The following is a 13,037-nucleotide window of genomic DNA, read 5'->3' on the forward strand; positions in this document are numbered from 1 at the left end:
ATGGGGGTGCAGTATCCCATAAGAGGAAGGTCACTAGTGGTATACTCAGGGCCTCCTTATCCACTGGGCTATAGCCCAGGGGCACCCTGATTCAAGGGCACTTCTTTTTAAATTTTTTGCAATGAAAGTTATTTAATTATTGCTCAATGCAATGTGATTAAGGCATCAAATTCTTTGAGCCCAGGGCGCTCAAAGTTGTTAAGACAGCCCTGGGTGTACCACAGGGTTTTGGAACCACTGTTGTTCAATTTGTATGTCGATGATATCGGGATGGGTTCAACTAGTGATATGCAGCTGTTTGCAGACAATGCAAAATCAGGGAGAGCAATGCAGATGTTATGGCCTTGCAGGAGGACTGGAATAGATTGCATGAATGGACAGGTAAGTTCAATGTTGCAAAGTGTTGAAATTTGGTAAGCAATGACAGGATTCAAAGTATACACTTGGTGGGGAAACTTTAAAGGAGGTATAGGAAAGGAGAAATCTGAGAGTGGTGGTGGACCTGAAGTTTGGGGCTACACTGCACAAGTTGTGAAGACATCACATTGGATAATGGCAATGATGCAGAGAACCCTGACATGCAGAAATAAAGAGGTCATGATGCCATTGTATAAGGCCTTGATCAGGTCTCATATGGATTATTGTGCACAGATCTGGTTGCCAGGTTTTCATGGTGACGAGGATATCTTGGAAAGGGTCCAGAGAAGGTTCACAAAGATTGTCTACTTTGAAATGTGGATTACGAGGAGAGATTGAGAGAATATAAATTGCAAAGCCTTGTGAATAGGAGGAAAAGAGGGGAATATGATTGAGACATATAAGCTAGTTAGGGATTGTTATCAAGTTGACATGGAAGAGATTTCATATAATGAGAGAGGGAGTAGAACAAGAGGCTATCGCTGCAAACTCTATAAAGTAGGTGTGAGTAGAGGGGGGAGGAGAAGGTTCTTTGCATGGAGAGTGGTTGGCGAGTGGAATGCATTGCCTGAGTGTGTTGTCAATATAGACGCATGGAATCATTTTAAGGCATGGTTGGATGAGCATTGTGTGTACCTCCCACAAAGAGTCTGACTCCGTGGAGGTCAGATGTTAATAATAATAATACAAAACAATGAAAATAGGCAGAAACATGGAAATTATCAACTGCATTTAGAATGGAGAACCTATAGCACATGTCAAATATTTTAGCTATCTATTTAGGTACACTTTTTAGTGAAGATGCCAAAATTATGAAAACAGAAAAGACTATACCAACATTGCTTATTCTGTTGTCTAATAAGCAATGCTAGTATAGTCTGTGTGTGTGTTTGGGGAGAGGGTCTTAATAAATTTACAATAAGAGAAAATCAGCCAAAAAAAATTAACTAGCAAATATACAAAGCAGTGTTCAAACCAATTTCAACTTATGGATCTGGGAGTTGGGATAGAAATAATGCAGATTGATTGAATACTAGAGACAGCAGATATGAGAGATTTTGAGAAAAATCACAGGAATGAATAGATGGCATTAATGCCAGCATAATACTGAAGATGTTAATATGGAGCTTGACACTTAACATTCAGGGATGTGTTAACATAGCTAATCTAAAGTGGTATGGTCATTTAATGGGACCACTTTAGATTAGCTATGTGGCTAATCTAAAGAGACGCACTTGTGGGCGACGGTATTACACACTCACCAAATTAGAAGAGGAGTTTTAGTTTAATTCTTCAGTTTTAATACTTAAAATATGATAAAATCATGATACTCCTTAATTTGATATTGACGGCCTGGTTGGCTGAGTGGTTAGCGTATCTGCTCTCTAGCCGAAAGACTGTGGGTTCAAATCTCACTGTGGGCATGGATGTTTGCGATTGTCTGTGAAAATAGTAGTGGTCAGTGGTTGATGGCATTAGTGTAGATGATGAAAGTAGTTGTAATTGGTAGATTGAGTGGTGAAGACGGAGAGTTGTAGAGTAGGTGTCCTCCTTCAATGAGTCTTTGGACTCCCTGGAGGTGTCATGTAATAATAATAATAATAAAAAAAATTGAAAAAAAAAAAAAAAAGCAAAGCTATTTTGGTAATCGAGCAGTACCTTTTTATCCAACTAAGATAAATATATATTCATTAAATGGGATTTTACTCAATTTTATCAGATTAATTATTAATCTGAATTATTAATCAGAACTGAGAGAGTAATTAGTAGGTGTTGTAAGACTAATAATTGAACATAGAGATACTTATCAGACAGCAAAAACACACAATAAAACCAATAACAAAAAATGAATTAAACTATGAATTTAAAACAGCTGAAAATAAAGAAGAAAAGGAACATAAAACCTGTTATATGCATAGCAAGTCAGCAATATGACTGTGTGTGTGTGTGTGTGTTGGGCATTTCATTTAAAACATCATCAGGTGTTTTAAATGAAATATTAAGAGGAGTTCTTTGGTTAAGAGTATCGGTGTTTGACTGGTTTGAGAGTATCTCAAACTAGTATTTTCTCAAAATTTCTAAAAGTTTTCAAGCCCTGTATATATTAGGAATTTGATGATGATCATCATCATCACAAGAGTTTCAAATGGAAGTATGAGACTCATTGCAGGTGCTTTACTTTAGAAATTACTCCTTGAATTCATCCACTGCCTGTACTTCATTGCTCTCTCTCAGGCAATACATTTTCCATACACCCCTCCACTTTCTTTTCGCTACTGCCATTAGCAACTTTCAAGGTGGCTCCCATCTATCCTTCAAAAATACCTTATGGTCCATCTAGAAAATATCTTCAACCGCTTAAATGTCTTAGTCATATAATCTTCATTCTACCAAACTGTTAAGATCACATACGTTCAAATATGTCCACAAGCCTACTATTATTTTTTATACCTTTGTACCAGCTCTAAAATATCCATTCAGCTGGCAACAAGGTCTGATCTGCATCCCAGATGCAATTTAAACAGGAACTTTATCTGTGGAAGCTCCTACTTACTGCAATAGAGTAATACCGTCTGTGAATCCAAGTTCAAAATATTTTATTTAGCTATGTTTAGCTCCTTCAAAAAATGGCTAATATTTCTTTATTCAAAAAATAAAAAAGTAAATAAATAAAATAATATCTGCCATCAAACTAACTCCTTATTACTCTGACCTCAGGGCTCTCTAAATTAATGGAGAAGGTCACCAACAGTAAACTTCATCATTTGGAGAACAGATAGGGTGGACAGGGGAACAGCATGAGAAAGATTGATGCTCAAAGAGGAAGTGAATGTGTGTAGACACGAGGGAGCAGAATGGCCTTATTGCCTTTATTCGAAATTCCATATCTGTTAATAACGTTATTAATATAAAATTGAAAACAGCTGAAAATGTCAATTTATATTTAGAACATCAGAATATATAATATATTAAGGAATATATATAAAGGATGTATATAGGTCAGATTAATACACACATAGGGAGAATATTCCAATTTGAAGGTGGTTCTGGAGTGGGTAAGGAGAAAAGAAATGGCTTAAGGAAACTATGAAGAAGTCACATCTAATAAGTGGTATCAGTGAAATTTGTTATAGATCCAGGATTGAGCTGTTATGTTTATATACGAATGCTAGAAGTATAAGAAACAACGAAAATGAAATAGTTGCATTGATTGAGTTCATTCACCAAAAATTGTTGGAATAAGTGAGATGTGGTTGAATAAGGATGACATCCTAACAGGAATGGGGATGGAAGGCTAGGTTTTTCATGACGACGGAAAGGGTAAAAAGGAGGTGGATACTATTGATGATAGAAAAAGAGTTATGTCCATACAAGGTAAAAATACAAGGTGTGTGTGGGGGGGGATAGTGGAAGTGGGTCTGAGGCAGCATGGTGTGAAATAGAGATGAACAGAATGAAATAGTTGGATGTTGCTATAAACCTGGTAATCTGGAGGATGTGACCATGAAACAGATAAGCAAATTAGCCAAGTAAAAAGGAAACGAGTGATCGTTATGGGTGATTTTAATTATGAGAATATAAATTAGGATGATGAGATAGTAACTGGAAGTAAAGAAAATGAATTTCTCAAGTTTGTGAGGGATAACTACCTCAGACAGCATGTAACAGAGGGCACACAAGGATTGAGGGTATGTTGGATTTGATCATCTAATAATAAGAGGATGTCATCGTAAATGAGGTGTCAAATCTCCCTCCAATAGGTGAGGGTGACCATGTCGTGATTACCTGAGTGGTTGCCAGCCATGTGAGCACTTCTGTGAGGAAGGGGTATATGTGGAACTCAGTACTGTCAACAAGGTATAGCATAGAAGCAGCCTGCCTCACCGCGGCGCTTAATAAGGGCACTTGTTCAGCCATACTGCGGTAGGCACCATCACCACTTGCTACGCTAACAGGAATTGTTAGCATAGCAAGTGCAAAAAGAAGTTTTTCCAAGCTTAAACTGATTAAAAATGATTTGAGAGCAGCAATGACCCAAGAAAGATTGGTTGGTCTAGCAACTATATCAATAGAGGCGGACATAACTAATAATTGAAATTTAGAAGAGCTTATAAACAGTTTTATTGTGTGATATCCCCATAGATCAAACATTTAATTAATATTATTATGTAATCATTTTGCATTAATGTTTCTCTTGTAATAAATACAAAATAGTAATTGGAGATTTTCTTATATTTTTGTCTTATAATCCATCAGGGGCAATATTTAATTTTGCCTCGGGGCACGATCTAATCTGGCAACGGCCCTGGCGGAACAACAAGGCTGGTGATTATGAGAAGCTTGGGAGACAGCTTGTAGCTGTAGCATGAAATGAGGAGTTAGGTGAAAAGGAGATTAATGCTGCTTGGGTGCTATTGAAGAACTATCTACTAGAAGCAATGTCTAAATCTATTCCAAGGGTCAGAAGGTTAAATAAGATAGGTGTGAAATGGATATGAATGAAGAGATTAAGCATGACACAGAGAAAGATGGCATTATGGAGGGAACATAAGACGAGTAGTAATAATCAATTCCATGAGGAGTACAAAGAAGAGGCAAAGAGGGTGACTTGGTTGGTAAGGATAGCAAAGTTCACTATGAGCAACAGTTAGCTAATGAAGCCAAAAAACTCTAGGGAGTTATTTTGATATGTAGCAAGCAAAAGAAAAGAATGATTATGGTAGGATGACATTCATTGGAGCAAATGGTATAATGATAACTGCTGCAAAGGATATAGTTGAGATATTTAATGGGCAGTTCATAAAGTTTCATACTTGTGAATGTGACATGCAGTGGATGATGAAGAGAAGAGACGGGCTGTGAGAGATGCAAAAGGTATATGTGGAATTGAGTAAACCAAATATCAGGCTGTGGGACTTGATATATCACCACGTATTTTGAAGGAATGTGCCAGGGAGTTGACATCTGCCTTTGCACATTTATTTAATATGAGTCTTACATTGGGTCAAGCTCCAAAGGAGTGGAAGAAAGGGAAGATTGTACTGCTTCATAATTGTAGCCTGTTGTGGTTAAACTGTTGGAGAGACTATTAGGGTCCAGAACTGGGTTGACAACAGTGGTATTATCTTTGATGGATAGCACAGATTTGCTAAAGGGAGGTCATGTTTTATTAATCTGCTTACTTATTACAATAAGTAAGCAGATTATCAAATTCTTTAGATGGATGAGTAGTATCATTAAACATGAGTGGCAAACAAAAAAAAAATATTGTGGAGGGTATATAAGGAGAAAGGTTGCCAGCCTGGTAAGGAAGGCAAAATCAGATTATGAGAAGAGATTAGCCAAATAGGTGAAAAGAAATCCCAGTATTTTTTTTGTTATGTGATAAGTACAGTGGGTGTCCTCCTGCGTGAGTCTTTGGACTCCTTGTAGGTGTCATGAATAATAATAATAAAGTAGGAGAAAGAATAACTATGGAAGGATAACTTTAATAAGTGCAGATGATGCAAAAGTAACAGAGACAGACAAAACTATTGAGTTACTGAGTGATCGTTTTGCAAGGGTATATCATCAAATTGAAGATAATGTTACGACTGAAGTTACAGGGACTGATGTGAGAACAGAGGTTGAAGAATTGGAGGTACTTAAGAAGTGGATGGAATATCGGTTCGCATTTTATGAGAACGTGCAGGGAAGCTGGTGATGCCTTTGACTAGGCTGTTTAACCTAAGTCTCAGCTCTGGCCATGTCCCAAGAGAGTGGAGGGGGGAGGACAAAATAATTCCTTTGCATAAAAGAGGATCTAAGTCTGTGGTAGCAAATCATAGACCACTTAGTATTTCAGGAGTGGTGTTAAAAGTACTGGAAAAGTTGGCTCTTACTCAAACTGCAACAAATGGGAATGGATAGGAAACTGGTGATATGGATAAAAGGGTGGGTGATGGACAAATACAAAAAGTAGTATATGGAGGAGCAGATTACAAAAGTAGGCAGGTAACTAGTGGGGTGTTGCAGCGCTCTCTGCTCGGGCTACTATTGTAATTTGTACATAAATGATACAGGAAATAATTTGAAGGGAGATATTCAGATATTAATGATTAACCCAACAGTTAACCTTGATTAACTATTGGATAACAGTTAATCAAGGTGATGGAGAGAGCTTGCAGGATGATTTAAATAGTAGAAATTGTAGAAAATTGTTGTTTAATTTGTATATAAATGATATAGGAAACGGCTTAAAGGGAGATATTCAGTTGTTTGCTGATGATGCAAAGTTGTGTAGTGCAATAAAAAATCAAGCTGATGTTGAAAGTTTGCAGGAGGATTTAAATAAGCTGGTAAAATGGGCAAAAGAAAATGGATGTCAGTTCAATGTGGAAAAGTGTAAAGTCTTGCATTTTGGGATTAAAAGATTACCAGCTGTGTACTACATAGATGGAAAGGTACTCCAAGAGATTGATGAGGCTAGGGACTTAGGGGTATTGGTAGATAAGGAGATGAAGTTCAGAGGACACATTGCTAAGGTGTCCAAGATTGCACATAGGATTACTTGGTTGTTGAGGAACACACTGACATCCAGAGATAAAGAGGTTATTATTCCCCTTTATAAAGCATTGATACTTCCACATTTGGATTACTGTGCTCAGGTCTGGTCACCTGGATTCCTTGGAGATGAGGAGGCTGTGGAGAGGGTTCAGAGAAGAGTGACCAAGTTGGTGAGTGATATAAAAAATGCTCCCTACATTGATAGATTGAGAGCTTGTGGATTGCAGAGATTGGCTGATAGGCGAAGAAGAGGGGATATGATAGAAACATTCAAATTACTAAAAGGTTTTTATAGGATTGATGCAGGGGAAATGTTTCAGCTGTGTGATAGTGATGGAAGAACAAGAGGTCATCTCTGGAAATTAAAGAAGAGTGTGGTTAACAAAGGTGCCAGAACAAGGTTTTTTGCCTGGAGGGTGGTGAATGAGTGGAATTCATTGCCTGACTTTGTTGTGAGCTCTTCATCTGTAAATGAATTCAAGAAGAGATATGACAGATATTGTTTTGCTAGTTTGGGTCTCCCGCGATGAGTCTACTGACTCCATGGAGATACCCGTAATAATAATAATAAAATAGGCTGATAGTATGGGAAATTGGCTGGTTGGTTTGTAGTTTATTGGTGCAAGAATAGCAAAGGTCATTCATACATACATATACTGTGCCATAGCAAAGGTTACAGCAATACATAAATAATCAAAGATAAATGAGTAAATAATATGTATGTACAAAAATTAAGTTAAGCAATGCAGTATGTACATATAAATATAATTACAGCAAAGGTTACAGCAGTACATAAATAGTCAAAGATAAACTAGTAAATAATATGTATGCACAAAAGTTAAGTTAAACAATGAAGTATCTTCATATGAATAAAATTACAGCATAGGTTACAGTGGTACATAAATATTCAAAGATAAATTATTATTATTTAACACCTCCAGGGAGTCCAAAGACTCATCGAGGGAAGGCACCTGCTCTACAACTCTGTCTCCACCAACTGACCGCAACTACACCAACGTCATCTACCGCTGCCCACCACCACCTAATTAGTAAATGATGTGTGTGAAAAAAAATTAAATTAAGCAATACAGTATCTACATATAAATAAAATTACAGTCAAATGTGTCTGCACAAATTAATTATTTGTAAAAGGTTAAAAACATCATGCAATCTTCATGAGTGTATATGGCTTGGCTAGATAAGTAAAAATTTCATTCCTCTTTTATGTAAAGTGCTGGCACTCCACCAGAAAACAGACAAATAGTAGTAAGATGCATGTTGCATTTTTCACACACAGGTGGGTCATCAGTCCTCAGTAAATAAGAATGTGTAAGATGACTTGGACTTCTGCAGAGTCTAGCAAGAACAACTTCCTCTCTTCTCTTTCTACGTTGACTAGAATGCCAATGCTTAATTTCAGGCTTAATGTCAAGTAATTTGTTTGTCAATGCTTCCTGTCATGGTAACTGCCATTGGGCAATTAGCTTTCATCTTATAAAGTGTCTGTAATCTGTATAATGGTACTATTCAACAATATACTTTGAAAAAGTATGGGCTGATCTAGCAGCGCATCTGTGGTCTCATTTCCCTTAATTCCATTGTGGCTAGGAATCCAGCACAACCAAACATCAAAATTAAGGGGTTTCATTTTGTACAACAGGTGTAACACATCACACAGCACTGGATGTGGATTATACTTAGGAGATGAGAAAGCTTGAAAAGAGCTCCAAGAGTCCATATAAATCACACACTTTTGGTAGCGGTTTTCTTTTATATGCATATATTCAGACTGAATGTAATGCAACTCTGCTGTATAATTACAGCAATCAGGTGGGATCTGGTATGAGATAGTAATTGTCAGGAAACACAGCAACACAGGTGTCAGTTCTTAAGCCATCACTATAGATGGGTAAGAAATCAGAGTAAACTGCTCTCTGTGCATTAAACAATTGCAGGTAGACAAATGATGGAGTATGAGATGAGATTTCTGTAGTTGACAATGTGAGAGGTTGTAGGAACGGAGTGCAAACTACCATGGAGGGATGCTGCTATATTTGGTTTAGGCAATGTTGTCAACAATCATGCCAACAGCTTGCATAGTCTCTTTCACACGCATACCAAAAGTATGTATGACAGTCTGATGTGTGTGATGTTGAGCTTCCTAATGCAGAGAAAAGAGGCTAGTCCATATAGGATGATCTAGAAGAGTCTTAATTTACTTTTAGAGAATAATTAAAAGACAACTGTTTTCATCTAAGCGATAGAGCTGGTTCATTTGCTTCAACATAACGACTCTGAGTGGCTATGTGCGAATGGAGAGTATTCACCATCACAGGTTATTCTGCCTTGCAGAACCACAGACTTGAGACCCATTAAACAGCTTTGAATGTATAAGTGCATGATAAAGACGAAATCAACCCCATTCAGTAGAGCAGTGCTTCCCAAACTTCTGGATGTCAGGGCCCCCTTTGCAAAAATTAAAATATTTCACGGCCCCCCTCGAAGAAAAATCGTAATAGAGAGATATCTTATTATAATATTTATTGTATTTATATTCAATACAAAACATACACAGCGAATATTGCAAAAATCAAATGCATATATTACATTTTTTGCCTCTTACCGTTTGGTTCTGAAGACAATGCAGGCTGTTCTGGTAAAATATGAAATACTGTCCTTTTTTTTTGTTTCTGCTTCTTCTGATTGTTCACGGGATTTTTTTAAATTTTTTATCAGCCACTTATCCATCTCAGGGTTACATTTTTTAACATAGAATAGATCAAATAATATCACCACTTACCGACACTGGCACACCACAGACTGATAACATGAAATTAGTGAATATTACCTGAATAAGGGAATCCCCGGACCAGGAACATTTTTCTCTTTTGTGACTTTTCTCCCTTTACGGTAATTAAGCCTAACGTGAAACAGACAGCAAAGGCAGGTTATTAAAACGTGCATATGATTGGTGTGGTATTAATAAAAGATCGCGCAACCGAAAGATAAAAGCATAGCTGACAATTGAGCTGAAATGATGCTAACTCTCTTCAACCGAATTCCATATGTGAAACTGCCATAACATTCATTATATATATATATATATATATTACTTAGTTTTAACACTTTCACGAATTTTAACACGTTCGGTTGAATTTTATTGCTGCCTTGGGAAATCGAACTCACACACACATCTAATTAATAACAATAGTTTTTAGTTAGATACTGTGTTTGCCCATGCAACATATTGTTTTGTTTCAGTCTGTACAGCATAGTTTCTGTATAAGGGGACATGTGATTCATTAATTAGTGTGTATTTATCCCAGTTGTCTCTAATTGCACTATTTGTTGAGAAATATATTACACAGACTCCTCATACCTTATTCACTGGCATAATAAAAGTACTTGTTTTTATTGCCTCTGCAGTATAGTGGCTGTTAGGGAGGGGTGCTGTTTACTACTGCAAGCGAGTTACTATCTCCCCACATGAACTTGTTTAAGCTTTTTTCATGTGTGAAGTATATGTGAAACTTTTATTGGTAACAGAAAACTATCTCGGATGACAGTGATAATATAAAACAAATTTTGATATGTATATAAAGTCAATATCAACAGTCTCTGATTACGAACGCCTGATGAAAGGGACAGGAAGATTTGGAGCTTCCCTGAAGAACATTCGAAGTAAATACAATTAACCACTGATTTGAAATGAAACATATGAATAAGCAATATTTACTAATATTCATTAAGTGCCGAAATACGCAGGAAGCAAAGTTTGTGAACCAACACCAATGTGTGAATTTTTCCATTAAAATATAAAAAATAAGAAAGAAATAATAAATAATAAAAGTTAAATACGTTTCTTTTAAAATAAAAAAAATCTACTTAAAACATTTTAAATTTGTTTTCATTATTTCACGGCCCCCTTCAACAAAACCTACGGCCCCCAAGGGGGCTGCGGCCCACAGTTTGGGAAGCACTGCAGTAGAGGATAGAGTGTGAAGGAGATTCAATGCTCTCTTGAACTTTTCTCCTAGTTGACAAATGTGTGCAAGGAATGTAAGTTTTCTGTCAAAGATGAGTCCTAAAAACTTGGCTTCTGTTGCTACTGGAATAATAGTTCATCCTATTCTTATTTCAAGATCTGGGTGAAGAGTGCATTTTCAACGTAAGTGTACACAGACACTTTTTTCTGTCGAAAACCTGAACTCATTACTAAGAGCCCATAGAGAAACACAATCAATTGCTTGCTGAAGTTATCTTTCAATTACCCATATGTCACAAGAGTTACAGTAAATTGTGAAGTCAACCAAGCATCATTGTCTACAGTGGGAGGAAGCTGTTCAGTGATTGAGTTAACTTTCATAGCAAAAAGTGTCACACTTAAAACAGTGTCTTGGGGAACACCCAGTTCTTGATGATATGGCTGAGATAGCATGTTTCCCACTCTGACTTGGAAAGTTTGTCCAGACAAAAAGTTTTTAATAAATACAGGAAGGTGTCCTCTGATACCTAGGTTATAGAGATTTTTTAGTACGCCATATCTCCTGGCTGTGTCATAAGTTTTTTCCATGTCAAAGAAAACTGAAACTAAATGTTCTTGCTTCAGGATGCATCGCTTATACAAGTTTCTAAATGGACCAAATGGTCTAAAGTTGAATGATGTCTACAAAAACACATTGTGTATTGGAGAGAAGATTGTTGATTTCCAAATACCAGACAAGTCTGGCATTAACCATTTTCTCTAATATCTTTCTCCTGCTACTCTTTCAATATTAAAAATTCAGCAGGATATGAAACTGTTGCTGAGGTTCTGCCAAAATCTTCTCTCAAAGTGTCTGCAATAACTTTGGAATAAGCAACAACACATCCATTATGGTTTAAGGTAGACAAACAGTGTGTTCTATATCTACCTTTCATTCTTTGTATTTTATTCCATACAATTTTTGCATTAGTCATTTGATTAACCGATGAGGTAAATTGGATTCAAGATCATAAATTAAAGATGCCAAGAAATGATATTCTTGGTTTAATCCTTATCCAAGTGTAAGCAAACAAAGTTTGTGTGTGAAGTAACTTCACGGGTGAACAACTTGTACATAGAGGCTAACGACTTCACATTAGTTGCTTTAGTATCCCATAATTCAAAGCACATATCCTTATGGACATGTATAATGCTATGCATTATGGGAAGGGTCAATATTCAGACTAGTTTTGACCTTTGAAGTCTCATCAGTGGGAGCCAGATTTAGAAGTGATACCAAGGTTGAAGTAATGAAGAGGTCATATTTCCATATACAATAGCCAAAAGGTGTCATCCCTTATTACTAAAATACTCTAAATGTTGAAAGTTATGGCATAACCAAGTGGAAAACCTTTCAACATGGATCCAAGATTGTTTTTAACTAACGTCTCACATAATGTGGTTTGGCCGAAGGCCACTTAAAAGCTATTAAGTCTGACGTGGTGGGGTATCTATGGAATATACCACCAAGGCTTTGGATAGAGTGGAAACTGAGATGATGTTCTTGGAATAGAGGCTGTTGCTGCCTGGAGAATGCAGTCTGTTACATACTTTACTGCTTTATCGAAAGGCACGTGACTGTATCAGTATTAAATTTTGCAAGATGGGAAAAAGTGTTCCAGTCAGCCTAGTCCATTTTCCATATGGGAATCTGCATAGGAGAACATGGTTCCTGTGAAGACATTGTGTAAAGAACAGGAAAACGATTGCTTCCATATATGTTCTCTTCCGTATCTTATATGAACAGTGGAAGAATGGAAGGGGGAGCAGATTATAAGAATTATTGCTAAATATGAGTGGGTAGGCATATTGAAGAAATATTATATATTATATAATATTGAAGAAATAATATACTCAATATTATATAGTATTGAGTATATTATTCAAACGGGAGACGTCGTTATTGTGAAGGATTCGTTCAATGATACGACCTCATTGTATTTCTGCTGGCCAACACAAATAGATGTGATTTGGCCAAAGAGTATTGTCACCTTTAAAAGTCACCCATAAGTATGGGTTCAGGCAGTTGCAAAATAAGGTTATCAAGATC

General features: G+C 36.7%; 1 long non-coding RNA gene across 2 annotated transcripts in view; it reads right to left on the reverse strand.

Moving 5' to 3' along the window:
• Positions 1-7,553: 7,553 nt before the first annotated feature.
• The window catches only part of LOC150102054 (uncharacterized), a 112,686-nt gene continuing 107,202 nt past the window's right edge, over positions 7,554-13,037 (reverse strand). For both annotated transcript variants that reach the window (XR_016549037.1, XR_016549038.1), the window contains one exon: positions 7,554-8,005. This is a non-coding gene — a long non-coding RNA (uncharacterized LOC150102054). The remainder of the gene's footprint in view (positions 8,006-13,037) is intronic.

The sequence above is a fragment of the Typopeltis vanoorti genome, chromosome 11 (genome assembly GCF_054136105.1).
Source record: "Typopeltis vanoorti isolate ZY-2024b chromosome 11, IOZ_Tvanoo_1.0, whole genome shotgun sequence".
Lineage (NCBI taxonomy): Eukaryota > Metazoa > Arthropoda > Arachnida > Uropygi > Thelyphonidae > Typopeltis > Typopeltis vanoorti.